General features: G+C 43.9%; 1 protein-coding gene across 1 annotated transcript in view; it reads left to right on the plus strand.

The window, feature by feature from the left end:
- The first annotated feature begins 743 nt into the window (after positions 1–743).
- Positions 744–15,221, plus strand: part of LOC106572845 (sodium-dependent neutral amino acid transporter SLC6A17) — a 48,682-nt gene continuing 34,204 nt past the window's right edge. The window contains exon 1 of the mRNA XM_045696453.2: positions 744–1,096. The gene's annotated coding sequence lies outside the window, so the exon portion shown is untranslated. The remainder of the gene's footprint in view (positions 1,097–15,221) is intronic.

Consider the following 15,221-nt stretch of genomic DNA (forward strand, 5'->3'; position numbering starts at 1 on the left):
AGTCAAGGTCAGAATAAATCCCTGATGTCAAAAAAGAAAAATGACTGTGCCAAAAAATGGATGGTCAAAACAACTCAGGAGGACAGTGGAGGCAATAAAGAAATATGTGCAACAACATATTACACAGAAATACAACACATCATGGCATGCCACAGCATGTTTAAAATGACAGCGATGTCTCACTATACAGTAGCCATATCTATAACGTGAAACAACCAGTAATAACAATGATATCAACAATATATTTGCTCATTCATTTGAATGTTTATTTGTCAGAAGGCAACGCCCTACAGCGTAGGTGTAATTGGGCAAAACTACACTGTTTGGATATGCAAATATCATATTACATATTTACAAGCGCTAATTGAGCATGTGATGTCTTTTTGTCAAACTTGTTTGACGGGGTGCTAAATCACACACCTAATTAGTATCATATAGCCTAGTGTAATGTTGGTTGACCGCTGTAACTGTAAAGGCGTGTTTTGCTCCACTTCAACCAGCTGTGACAAAACAATCTGATACCTGCTTCGAACAACATGCATCATCTATTTTAGTCAATGAAAGCACTCACTCGGGTTACACAGAACACCTGTGTTGTTATTTTCCCACTGGACTGACTGTACTGCAGTCAGACGCTTTAAAATAGGTTTGTAAACATCTGCTGACGTAAGAAGTTAGGATGACTCAAACCTGCGTCAGGCATCGTGATGGAAAAAACCTTCACCATCGTAATCCCTAAATACGTGGGAGTTGTCCCACCAACATCAGCCACGTGGAATAAACCTGCGCTGTCTATATTATCACTGATAATATAGACAATATCATTGTTGGATTGATGAAGTAATACAATAGATTGTCGTTCATGTGTGTAAAAGTGACCGTTATTAGCCGCTAAACTTGCCAATGAGAACCGTTGGGTGTCTGTTTGCGTCAGACTTTACGCGCCTCACCGCATGTCAATTTCCATCAAGGAGCTCTCGGTGATTTCGCATCTCAGAGCGCGCAGAGGAGAGATGGATGAATATTTGCCTTACTGAACGTGGGGATTTTTTAAAAACTGTTTTTGAATATAGACTGTTGTTCAACTTCGAATAAGGTAAGAATGGCATTGAGCCTATACGATTCTTATTTCCAGCTTCCATCTAGCAACGCATTATGCGATTGCATCATGACATATCTATAGGCTGCAATAATGAGATCATTGTTATAGTCAATGGAAATGAACCATTCTCACCCTGTCAAATATGTCTATAATAGGTGTTGGCATTTCTGCATGATTGTTGCATTAGGCTATTTTATACTGTAGGCTTGCCTATAGAAACCGTTCGCCCTTTTCGGTGCGAGATGAGCCCTCATTGGCGCGGTCACAAACCTATAGGTTACAGTATTTAGTTCCATAATGGGCCTACGATGCGCGTCTGCGTCTTTAAAAATCCCAGGTATAAAACGCATTTCGTGATCAGGTCACTTATTGAGGAAATATTCTACTTTGCTCCGTCTTTGGGTGCACGGATGTGGATGTCCTATTCGGTTTTCTTGATTTGACCTTGGCGACAATTCATGTCTCTTCCAGCTGTTTTTGAACTGTTTGAAGCAATAATTAAACCAATTCCGCTATGGAGCGTCACACTACACAGTGTGCCTGTGGACACGTGATGATGATGTCTCTCAGTTCGGCCTGGAGGATGCTCACCTATCTTATCAAGATGCTAGAAGTCAAGATGCTATGGGAGTTTTACTCCGTTTTTTAACCCAAATCGACTCGGGAACCACATGGAATAGAATAGAATATATTCTATAGAATATAATAATTTGTTGTCCTCAGAGAAGGCCATTCTTTCCCCCAGTAGTTTTGTTTGACATTACAGACCCTGGTTCGATCCCGAGCTGTATCACAACCGGCCGTGATCGGGAGGCCCATAGGGCTGCACACAATTGGCCCAGCGTCGTCCGGGTTAGGGGAGGGTTTGGCTGGGGTAGGCCTTCATTGTAAAGTAAGAATTTGTTCTTAACTGACTTGCCTAGTTAAATAAAGGTTAAACATAAGGGACAGATCGAAATTTACTGGTGGGAGGGGCTGGTCCAACTCAAGGTGTCATCCAAAAACAATGCACCCCCCATCCCCAAAGTTACATATATTTTCACATGACAGTCCCCTTGTACTGTAAAATAAATTGAATACTCTCTCTCATATAATTAACTAACAATAATATTTACGACCACAAATAACAATCACTGTAGCGACCCTGTGTTTATAAATGTGGATATCGACATTGCCACTACAGAATGCTTTTGTGGCACAGTTGATGCCACGCAGGGCTACGGGCCAGAAGGGTGAGGGTTCACCGACCACCACAGACAAGCTGACTCTCCCAGCCTGTTTCCTTACTCTACAATCAGAGCAAGCTGCATACAATGATCAGCTAGGGTGGAGATCCTATTCTCAACATTTTGATGCCATATTTATAATTATAGTGCCTTCGGAAAGTATTCAGACCCCTTGACTTTTGCACATTTTATTACGTTACAGACTTATCTAAAATGGATTAAAAAATAATAATCCTCAGAAACACGCAATACCCCATAATAACAAAGTGAAAAAAATTGTTTTTATAAATTTTTGTAACAAAACAATTAATAAATAACAGAAATACCTAATTTACATAAATATTCAGACCCTTTGCTATGAGAATCGAAATTGAGCTCAGGTGCATCCTGTTTCCATTGATCATCCTTGAGATGTTTTCTACAACTTGATTGGAGTCCACCTGTGGTAAATTCAATTGATTGGACATGATTTGTGAAGGTACACACCTGTCTATATAAGGTCCCACAATTGACAGTGTATGTCAGAGCAAAAACCAAGCCATGAGGTCGAAGGACTTGTATGTAGTGCTCCGAGACAGGATTGTGTCGAGGCTCAGATCTGGATAAGGGTACCAAAACATTTCGGCAGCATTGAAGGTCACCAAGAACAGTGTTAACTGATTTAACGAGCCATTCGCAGTTTCACTGTACCGGCCGTGTGTACTTAGAATTGCATGGCTTAATCTTTGAGACAAGCATATGCTACTGGCAGGATCAATCAGGTAGCCACTCACAACATACAGGAAATAAAACAAATATTCAAAACTCCTTGCACACAGAACACCCAGCTGGTGATATAACTGAGTAGAACGATCCTTCTACACCAGACTGACAACATTACCTACATCCTTCATTCCTATACATTTCAAAGCAATAAAATGCCAACAAATCTTTATGCAACACTTTTGAAACATACCGACAACGTCTGATCTTATCTACCCTCTGCTATCCGGGTGTCATGGTAATGGTCATCGTCCTCAATCATTCTTGAATGGAAGAATATTGGAACCACCAAGACTCTTCCTAGAGCTGGCCGCCCGGCCAACTGAGCAATCGGGGGAGAAGGGCCTTGGTCATGGAGGTGACCAAGAACCCGATGTTCACTGACAGAGCTCCAGAGTTCCTCTGTGGAGATGGGAGAACCTTCCAGAAGGACAACCATCTCTGCAGCACTCCACCAATCAGGCCTTTATGGTAGTGACCAGACGGAAGGCACTCCTCAGTAAAAGGCAGACCACCATAGTCTCTGTGCCCAAGAACACTAAGGTAAACTGCCTAAATGACTCCCGACCTGTAGCACTCACGTCTGTAGCCATGAAGTGCTTTGAAAGGCTGGTCATGGCTCACATCAACACAATCATCCCAGAAACCTTAGACCCACTCTAATTTGCATACCGCCCCAACAGATCCACAGATGATGCAATCTCTGTTGCACTCCACACTGCCCATTCCCACCTGGACAAAAGGAACACCTATGTGAGAATGCTATTTGTTGACTACAGCTCAGGGTTCAACACCATAGTGCCCTCAAAGTTCATCACTAAGCTAAGGACCTAAACACTTCCCTCTGCAACTGGATCCAGGACTTCTTGATGGGCCGCCTCCAGGGTAAGGATAAGGGTAGGTAGCAACACATCTGCCACGCTGATCCTCAACACTGGAGCCCCTCAGGGGTGCGTGCTCAGTCCCCTCCTGTACTCCCTGTTCACTCATGACTGTACGGCCAGGTACGACTCCAACACCATCATTAAGTTTGCAGATGACACAACAGTGGTAGGCCTGATCACCGACAATGACGAGACAGCCTATAGGGAGGAGGTCAGAGACCTGGCTGTGTGGTGCCAGGACAACAACCTCTCCCTCAACGTGATCAAGACAAAGGAGATGATTGTGGACTACATGAAAAAGAGGACTGAGCACGCCCCCATTCTCATCGACGGGGCTGTAGTTGAGCAGGTTGAGAGCTTCATGTTCCTTGGTGTCCACATCACCAACAAACTAACATGGTCCAAGCACACCAAGACAGTCGTGAAGAGGGCACGACAAAACCTATTCCCCATCAGGAGACATTTGGCATGGGTCAAAAAGGTTCTACAACTGCACCATCGAGAGCATCCTGACTGGTTGCATCACTGCCTGGTATGGCAACTGCTCGGGCTCCGACCGCAAGGCACTACAGAGGGTAGTGTGAATGGCCCAGTACATCACTGGGGCTAAGCTTCCTGCCATCCAGGACCTCTATACCATGCGGTGTCAGAGGAAGGCCCTAAAAATTGCCAAAGAATCCAGGCACCCTAGTCATAGACTGTTCTCTCTGCTACCGCACGGCAAGCAGTACCAGAGCGCCACGTCTAGGTCTGAGAGGCTTCTGAACAGCTTTTACCCCCAAGCCATAAGACTCCTGAACATCTAGTCAAATGGCTACCCAGACTATTTGCAGTGCCCCCCCCCCCACCCCCTCACCCCATCTTTACACCACTGCTACTCTTTGTTATCATCTATACATAGTCACTTTAATAACTCTACCTACATGTACATACTACCTCAACTAACTGGTGCCCCCGCACATTGACTCTGTATCGGTACCGCCCTGTATATAGTCTCGCTATTGTTATTTTACTGCTGCTCTTTAATTACTTGGTACTTTTATCTCTTATTCTTATCCATATTTTTTTTTACTGAATTGTTGGTTAGGAGCTCGTAAGTAAACATTTCACCCGAATGATATTTCGGGGAAAAAAACTGTTTTTACTTTGTTATTATGGTTTATTATTTGTAGATAGATGTGGGGAAAAAACTATTTCAGCAATTTCAGAATAAGGCTGTAACGTAACAAAATGTGGAAAATTTCAAGGGGTCTGAATACTTTCCGAATGCACTTTTTATGTACATATCTACTTCAATTACCTCGTACCCCTGCACATTGACTCGGTACTGGTACCCTGTGTATATATCCAAGTTATTACCTCGTACCCCTGCACATTGACTCAGTACTGGTACCCTGTGTATATATCCAAGTTATTACCTCGTACCCCTGCACATCGACTCAGTACTGGTACCCTGTGTATATATCCAAGTTATTACCTCATACCCCTGCACATTGACTCAGTACTGGTACCCTGTGTATATATCCAAGTTATTACCTCGTACTCCTGTACATGGACTCAGTACTGGTACCCTGTGTATATATCCAAGTTATTACCTCATACCCCTGCACATTGACTCAGTACTGGTACCCTGTGTATATATCCAAGTTATTACCTCGTACCCCTGCACATTGACTCAGTACTGGTGCCCTGTGTATATATCCAAGTTATTACCTCGTACCCCTGCACATGGACTCAGTACTGGTACCCTGTGTATATATCCAAGTTATTACCTCGTACCCCTGCACATGGACTCAGTACTGGTACCCTGTGTATATATCCAAGTTATTACCTCGTACCCCTGCACATTGACTCAGTACTGGTGCCCTGTGTATATATCCAAGTTATTACCTCGTACCCCTGCACATGGACTCAGTACTGGTACCCTGTGTATATATCCAAGTTATTACCTCGTACCCCTGCACATGGACTCAGTACTGGTACCCTGTGTATATATCCAAGTTATTACCTCGTACCCCTGCACATTGACTCAGTACTGGTGCCCTGTGTATATATCCAAGTTATTACCTCGTACCCCTGCACATGGACTCAGTACTGGTACCCTGTGTATATATCCAAGTTATCGTTACTCATTGTGTATTTATTCCTCATGTTATTATTTTTCTATTATTTCTTGTTTTTCTCTCTGCATTGTTGGCACCGGCTCATAAGTAAGCATTTCACTTGTAGTCTAAAGCTTGTTTACGAAGCATGTGACAAATAACATTTGGTTTGATTTGACATCACCCATCATGCCATTGTACCTAACATTAATGCGCTATTAGCCTTGACCCCAGGTGTGACGGTATGATGTCTGGCAGTGTAAGTTCACTCCTATCTTGTCACAGTGACTTCATGTGATTGGCAGCTGTCCTTTATGAACTGTCATTATGTGAGACAGTGAGAGGAAGATAAGAGGATGGGAGAGGAAATTATGAGGTTGGATGGTGCAGGGATGAGATTTAAATTTAACAGGATGTCACGTCCTGACCAGCAGAGGGAGTAGTTGTTTAGTATTGTGGTCAGGACATGGCAGAAGTACTGGGTATGTGTTTGTCTAGTATTTCTGTTTCTATGTTGGTCTGTGTGGCTCCCGATCAGGGACAGCTGGTTATCGTTGTTCCTGATTGGGAGTCATATATTAGGAGTGTGTTTGTCACCTGGTTTTTGTGGGTTGTTGTGTATTTCGCACTGCTAGTGAATGTATAGCCTGTGAAACTGTCACTAGTCGTTCTTGTTTATTGCTTTCCCGTGTATGCTTTATTCAACATAAATATAAAGATGAGTATTCACATCCCGGCTGCGTTTTGGTCGATTCAACACGGCTACACCTATGACACAGGAAGAACCATTGCCTACCAACCATTGCCTACCAAGGATCCATCCAGTCATTTGACCTGTAGAAATGCCACCGTTCATAAATGATCAGTGGAGGCTCCTAAGAGGAGGAAGGGGAGGACCATCCTCCTCAGTGAATTTCATAAAAATAAATGTTTTTAAACATTTAAAAAGTAATCCTTTTTATATAAAACTACAATAAATATATTCACATGTCACCAAATAATTTATTAAAACACATTTTGCGAAGAAGGTCTACAGTAGCCTCCACAGCACTCTGTAGGGTAGCACCGTGGTGTAGCCAGAGGACAGTTAGCTTCCGTCCTCCTCTGGGTACATTGACTTCAATACAAAACCTTGGAGGCTCATGGTTCTCACCCCCTTCCATAGACTTACACAGTAATTATGACAACTTCCGGAGGACGTCCTCCAACCTATCAGAGCTCTTGCAGCATGAACCGACATGTTGTCCACGCAATCAAAGGATCAGATAATGAATCTAGTACTGAAAGCATAAGCATACAGCTAGCTAGCACTGCAGTTCATAAAATGTGATGAGTTGTTGACTCAAAGAGAGAGAAAGACAATAGTTGAACAGTTTTAAAGAAAGGTATTTCTTCCAAAATGAAGGAGAAGCTAGAAAGAAATAGAGAGAGAGATTTCATATTTTTTTCTTCACTTTCAGTTTCACTTACTTCGCTAGCAAATGCAGCTAGCTAGTTCAACCTAATGAAACACCCTGCTCAAATGTTAGCTAGCTGGCTATGACTATCCAACACAACACTGGAACTCTTCCAAGTCAAGGTAAACGTTTGGTTTTACTAATTTATTGCCACCGGGGCCCGCCGGTGTAACTTCTTATTGACTGTACACTGTAACGTTGCTGCATGATTGTAGTGGGTTTACTAACTTGTTAGTTCTATTAAGTGACTATGACGTTACTTTAGCTAACATGGTGATAACGGTGTAGCGGTTTGGCTTCGTAAGGTTTTTTTCACCTGGTCACATACAGCTGATGTGTTGTGCATTGAAGTCCACAAGCGAAGGGAGAGGTGAGAGGAGGAGAGCGCATTGATGCGAGAAGGAATACAACATGGCTGCTATGAAAGTGAGGGGTGTATTCATTCCGCTGATTCCGTTGAAAAAAAATCTTAAATGTAAGCAAACGGAACAAAACGGGGATAAACATACCTGAATTTGTCCAATACAAACTCTTGTTTGCAACTGTTGGACTAATGATTACACCTTATATCAGCTAGATGCAGGCAAGAGTGTGCAAGGCGGTATTGAATGTGTCACTGTCTGTCCATGCGTCACTGTCTGTCACCTCAAATTTGTCTCTCGACCTGTGTTTACCTACGTTGTAAACTTTCATTCATAGGCTAGGTTGTAGCAACCTCACGATGGGTATTGGGAAAATTAGAGTATCGTGTACAGTAGTAGCCTGTTACATTGAACTGGGTGAATGGAATATGAATGACAATCATCCAATATGCTGTAATAGAAATAAGGCCATGCTCATGAAAAACAAATCGTCCTCCGTCATCTTAAACAGCACTGACCACCACTGTAGTTGATACCAGTTGGAGCAGATACGACAAGAGTACAGTGACTGGTCTGCTGTAGCTTACCTCTCTCTCTCTCTCTCGGACTTCCTATAAGACAGTTTGAAGTGAATCACTCAGTCCATTTATATGATAATTTATCATAATCTCGTCACAATAGCAACTTGACCATTATTTGCATACGTTCCATAAATAGGCCAGAAACGAAGTTACATCCCCAAGGCTACGTCCCAAATGGCACCCTATTCTCTACGTAGTGTACTACTTTTGACCAGAGCCCTATGGACCCTGGTCAAAAGTAGTGGACTATACACACTGCACCAAATACCCTGGTTTCAGACTCCTAATTATCCTTATACCTTCTGAAGACTCTAGCCACTTCCATTCCCCCCCCCCCTCCCCCCCTTACACTAATGGATTCTGTCACCAAATCAAGGAAAGTGCTTACTAAACAGGGCATTCGGAAAGTATTCAGATCCCTTGACTTTTTACACATTTTGTTTCGTTACAGCCTTATTCTAAAATGGATTCAAAAAAAAAAAATAAAAAAAAATTAAAAAAAAAATAAAAAAATAAAATAAATTTGATTTGATTCAATCATTTTTTTTTCCTAATCAATTTACACACAATACCCCATAATGACAATGCAAAAACAGGTTTTTGGACATTTTTGCAAAGGTTCTATCATCTCCACAGAGGAACTCTGGAGCTCTGTCAGAGTGACCATCGCGTACTTGGTCACCTCCCTGACCAAGGCCCTTCTCCCCCAATTGCTCAATTTGCCCGGGCGGCCAGCTCGAGGAAGAGTCTTGCTGGTTCCAAACTTCTTCCATTTAAAAATTATGGAGGCCACTGTGTTCTTGGGGACATTCAATGCTGCAGACATTTTTTGGTACCCTTCCCCAGATCTGTGGCTCGACACAATCCTGTCTCTGAACTCTACGGGCAATTCATTTGACTTCATGGCTTGGTTTTTGCGCTGACATGCACTGTCAACTGTGGGACCTTATATATAGACAGGTGTGTGCCTTTCAAAATCATGTCCAATCCTTTGAATTTACCACAGGCGGACTCTAATCAAGTTGTAGAAAACATCTCAAGGATGATCAATGGAAACAGGATGCACCTGAGCTCAATTTCGAGTCACATAGAAAAAGGTCTGAATACTTATGTAAATAAGGTACCTGTTTTCGCTTTGTCATTATCGGTATTGTGTGTACATTGATGAGGAACAAATGTATTTCATCCATTTTAGAATAAGACTGTAACGGAACAAAATATGAAAAAAGTATTTTATTTGGCAAAAAAAAGTATACAAGATAAGCCAAGACATAAGTTAATAAAAAAATAAGTATTATTACCCCCCAAAGAAAATAACAAGTGTTAAAAAGTCAAACAAATTATAAAATAATATATCTCTAATGAAATAAAAAAAATTTTTAAAGTGTACAACATAAGACATTTTTTTACTAAACTAAGTAAGGAAATAAAACAAAACTAATATTGCAAGCTCTCCCAAACAGTGCAATATTCATTCATCAAAAAATAGACAATATCAACACATTTATATAAAAAATACACAACAATAACAACACATTTATAAAAAAATACACAATATCAACACATTTATAAAAACAAATACACAATATCAACACATGATGTCCAGAGGGGGCGGAGGAACCTCCCGCACCTCAGATTCCTGGAGCGGACCAGCCACCACCGGCCTGAGGAGAGACACATGGAACGAGGGGTTAATACGGTAATCAGAGAGAAGCTGTAACCTGTAACACACCTCGTTTACCCTCCTCAGGACTTTAAATGGCCCCAAAAACTGCGGACCCAGCTTCCGGCAGGGCAGGCGAAGGGGCAGGTTTTGGGTCGAGAGCCAGACCCGGTCTCACTGCGGTGACGGTCCGCACTGGTCTTTTGGCTTAGCGCAGCACACTGGAGGTGAACATGGGCGGCCTCCCATGTCTCCTCCGCACGCCTGAACCAGTCGTCCACCGCAGGAGCCTCGGTCTGACCCTGATGCCATGGCGCCAGAACCGGCTGGTACCCCAATACGCACTGAAAGGGAGAGAGGTTAGTGGAGGAGTGGCGAAGCGAGTTCTGCGCCATCTCGGCCCAGGGCACGAACGCCGCCCCCTCCCCCAGCCGGTCCTGGCAATAGGACCGCAGAAACCTGACCGCATCCTGGTTGACTCTCTCTACCTGCCCGTTACTCTCAGGGTGAAAACCCGAGGTGAGGCTGATCGAGACCCCCAAATGTTCCATGAACGCCTTCCAGACTCTCGACGTGAACTGGGGACCCCGATCAAGCACTATATCCTCAGGCACCCCGTAGTACTGGAAGACGTGGGTAAACAGGGCTTCCGCAGTCTGTAGGAAGACCGGGCAGAGGGAGGAAACGACAGGACTTAGAGAAACGATCCACAACGACCAGGATCGTAGTGTTTCCCTGTGAAAGAGGAAGATCGGTTAGGAAATCCACTGACAGGTGTGACCAAAGTCGTTGTGGAACGGGTAAGGGATGTAGCTTACCTCTGGGCAGGTGTCTCAGAGCCTTACACTGGGCACACACCGAGCAGGAGGAAACATAAATCCTCACGTCCTGTACGCAACGTTTGCTCAATGTCCGCATCCAGCTCCCACATGACCGGCGCTACCAGGCAGGAGGCCGGGAGTATGGGAGTCTGATCAATGGGCCGCTCCTCTGTGTCATACAGCCGGGACAGTGCGTCTGCCTTCATATTCTGCGAACGTTGTCTGTAGGACAGGGTAAACACAAAACGGGTAAAGAACATGGCCCACCTTGCCTGACGAGGATTCAGTCTCCTCGCTGCCCGCATTTCTCGGCCTTGATGTACAGGTCATGTTCCAACAGTCGTCCCTGCACACCAAGGACACATGCTCGGCGCGTGTAGCAGAGTATATCAGAATGTCATCGATATACACCACTACACCCTGCCCGTGCAGGTCCCTGAAAATCTCGTCTACAAAGGATTGGAAGACTGATGGAGCATTCATCAATCCGTACGGCATGACGAGGTACTCATAATGCCCTGTGGTGGTACTAAACGCTGTCTTCCACTCGTCTCCCTCCCGGATACGCACCAGGTTATACGCACTCCTGAGATCCAGTTTAGTGAAGAAGCGCGCCCCATGCATTGACTCAATCGCCGTGGCGATAAGAGGTAGCGGGTAACTGTACCTCACCGTGATTTGATTGAGACCTCTATAGTCAATGCACGGGCGCAGACCTCCATCCTTCTTCACAAAAAATAAACTCGAGGAGGCGGGTGAAGTGGAGGACTGAATGTACCCCTGACGCAGGGATTCAGAGACATATGTCTCCATAGCCACTGTCTCCGCTTGCGACAGGGGATACACGTGACTCCTGGGAACCCCGTCGATGAGGTGGTAATTGAGTTGCCTTCTTTTTACAGAAGGCGAGAGCCAAATCGGCATATTCTGGGAGGATGCGCACGGTGGAGACCTGGTCTGTACTTTCCACCGTGGTAGCACCAACGGAAACCCCTACACACCTCCCCAAGCACTCTTGCGACCACCCCGTGAGAGCCCTCTGTTGCCAGGAAATGGTGGGGTTATGACGAGCCAACCAGAGTGAGAGTAGGTGCAAAAATTTAGTTGAGAAGCAGGTGTGAAGAGTCAGTGAAAATCGTGATTGTCTGTGGTCTATTTCACAATCAGATGTTCTGGGTAGGGGCTTTTTCTCCCCAGTAAGGCTCTTCTTCTCCGGTCTGCTGACGCAATCAGGTCCTCAAACTCAAGGAAGCGTCAGGGTGGGGAAGTTCTTCAAAAGGCACCCGTCTCCTCTGAGTCTGTCTCCACATCAGACATCATGTCTTCAGTTGCACCCGCAAAACGCTGCTTCTCTTCAGCAGAGAGTTATTTTTGGACCGACTTTCCACATTCAGATTTTCCAGATTCTGTATAATTACAGGAGACAAGTTATTTTGCCATTAAACAACACTGGAATCTCAATAAGCAATACTGAAATCTCAATAAACAACACTGGAATCTCAATAAGCAACACTGGAATCTCAAATCTATAAAAGCACACTAAAATCTGTGGAACAAGTTTCAACTTTTCAAAACTCAGTATTGTATTTAAAATGTATTGATTGGTTTACATTTATAAACTAATCTCTGGTGATGCTGGCTTCACTCTTTTATTTCCCGTTCCTTTGCTCTCTTTGTGCGGGGTGTCCAACGACGACTTATGCCTCTCTCTTTCAGTCCAATACCGATTTGCAGCTGCACCTGAGTCAGTGTGGTGTATTAGCAGTGGTTATATGCATCAAAATCCTTGAGAATATTGTAAGATGTAGAACAATGTTACGATCAGTCCATGTCTTTATGGGACTACTCACTGTCTGTGTACCTTAATCTCAGCTGACTGACCAGCAGACAGTACATGGTGGACTGTTCTTCCTGAGTCATGACAAAGAAAAAACATGAAATTAAGTTCATGCATGATATTCTCACCACTATCTTGTGCAACATATTTGGACCATCAGCAAATGAAGAGGATTAAAATATTCAACATTAGCTAGTTCAAGTAACAGATACATCTCTACATCAACTGTTCAGAGGAAACTGCGTGAATCAGGCCTTCATGTTCGAATTGCTGCAAAGAAACCAATACTAAAGGACACCAATACAAAGAAGACACTTACTTGGGCCAAGAAACACGAGCAATGGACATTAGACCGGTGGAAATCTGTTCTTTGGTCTGATAAGCTCAAATTTCAGATTTTTGGTTCCAACCGCCGTGTCTTTGTGTGACGCTGAGTAGGTGAACGGATATTCTCTGCATGTGTGGTTCCCACAGTGAAGCATGGAGGAGGAGGTGTGATGGTGTAGGGGTGCTTTGCTGGTGACACTGTCAGTAATTTATTTAGAATTCAGGGCACACTTAACCAGCATGGCTACCACAGCATTCTGCAGCGATACCCCATCCAATCTGGTTTGTGCTTAGTGAGACTATCATTTGTTTTTCAACAAGACAATGACCCAAAACACGCCTCCAGGCTGTGTAAGGGCTATTTGACCAAGAAGGAGAGTGATGGAGTGCTTCATCAGATAACCTGGTCTCCACAATCACCTGACCTCAACCCAATTGAGATGGTTTGGGATGAGTTGGAACGCAGAGTGAAGGAAAAGCAGCCCAGCATATGTGGGAACTCCTTCAAGACTGTTGGAAAAGCATTCCTCATGAAGCTGGTTGAGAGAATACCAACAGTGTGCAAAGCTGTCATCAAGGCAAAGGGTGGCTACTTTGAAGAATCGAAAATATAAAATAGATTTTGAAACCTTTTAACACTTTTTTGGTTACTACATGATTCCAAATGTGTTATTTCATAGTTTAGATGTTTTCACTATTATTCTACAATGTAGAAAATCGTAAATATAAAGAAAAACCCTTGAATGAGTAGGTGTTTCCAAACTTATACTGGTACTGTACATTTGCACATTGAGAAAAAGGCTATTTTATGCAGTGATAGGGAATAGGGTGCCATTTGGGATGTACATCTCCTGTGACTTTGAACATTTTGTCTCGCTTTAGTTTGTTTACCAACTAGTTTTTGAAACCAATTACAATGTACTGTGTATAGGCTGCCACAGTGAGACTGAGACTAAACTGATGACTATGTGATGAAGTGCTGTAGACTTCAGAGATACATATTGTGTAAGTCCCCAAATGGCACCCTATATAGTGCACTACTTTTGACCAGGGCCCATAGGACTGGGGTCAAAAGTAGTGCACTATATATGGAGTAGGATGCCATTTGGGACAAAGCCTTGATTTATCTCTAATATCTATTCTCTGGAAGAGGTCAAGAGGTGTTGAGTACTGAGTGTGTGAGAACCAAGGGATGAGCCATGTTTTATTGAATACTGACTGAGTCCACTGAGTAATATGTGAAAGCAGCATGTCGTGACTGCAGGAGATTGTTCTAGCTAAGGAATGTGATGTTGCGTGCAGACAGAGTGCAGTTGGACTGGTCTCTGGTCTCATGAGAGACCATGTTTAATTATGTCGTCTAGCTGGTCTCTTGACCCTCACAGCTTCAGTGGCCTCAGTTTAGATCAAACAGACCTGCCTGCCATCTGACAGGTGATGTCTTTAGAGGCAGTCTCTGAAACAGCTCAGAAGGTTTACCTCAAAGTCTGATAATATGACTTTCAAGATATATGCCCCATCTGAGGTCCTATCTCTTGGCTTAGTTGTTGCTTGGCGTTTTAACCGTTGATGTCCTTGTCGTTCCATTATTGGCTGTTTCATGTAAATGTCAAGTATTTCATGTCAATTTAAAGTATTTAAGCCCATTCAAACATTGTGTGGCTTCGACTGTGTTAGCCTGCTGAGTAAAGCCTAGGCATTAGCCCGAGGAGCTAACGCTCGTTTTCAGGTCTCAGACAAGCTTCACAGCTCCACCTCTGTTGCACTTGGGACTGCCTGTCTGCTGTTGTGGTGCCAGAACTCAGTATGATGTCAGCTGTTGTGGTGTCAGAACTCATTCTGCTGTCAGTTGTTGTGGTGACAGAACTGTCAGTTGTGGTGCCAGAACTCAGGACCAAATCTTGCGTGCACTGGTCCTTTACTCAGTCTACTTAGCACAGGCTTTCCCCATCACCTGTTGGGCTAAACCAACAGTCCTCTGAGGAAGAAAAGTGAAGGACCCTGGCTGGCTGGCTGACTGACCAGCACCCACCCAGCCAGCCAGCCAGCACCCAGCCAGCCAGCCAGCCAGCACCCAGCCAGCCAGCCAGCCAGCAC

The sequence above is a fragment of the Salmo salar genome, chromosome 15, assembly GCF_965601325.2.
Source record: "Salmo salar chromosome 15, fSalSal1, whole genome shotgun sequence".
NCBI classification, from domain to species: Eukaryota; Metazoa; Chordata; class Actinopteri; order Salmoniformes; family Salmonidae; genus Salmo; species Salmo salar.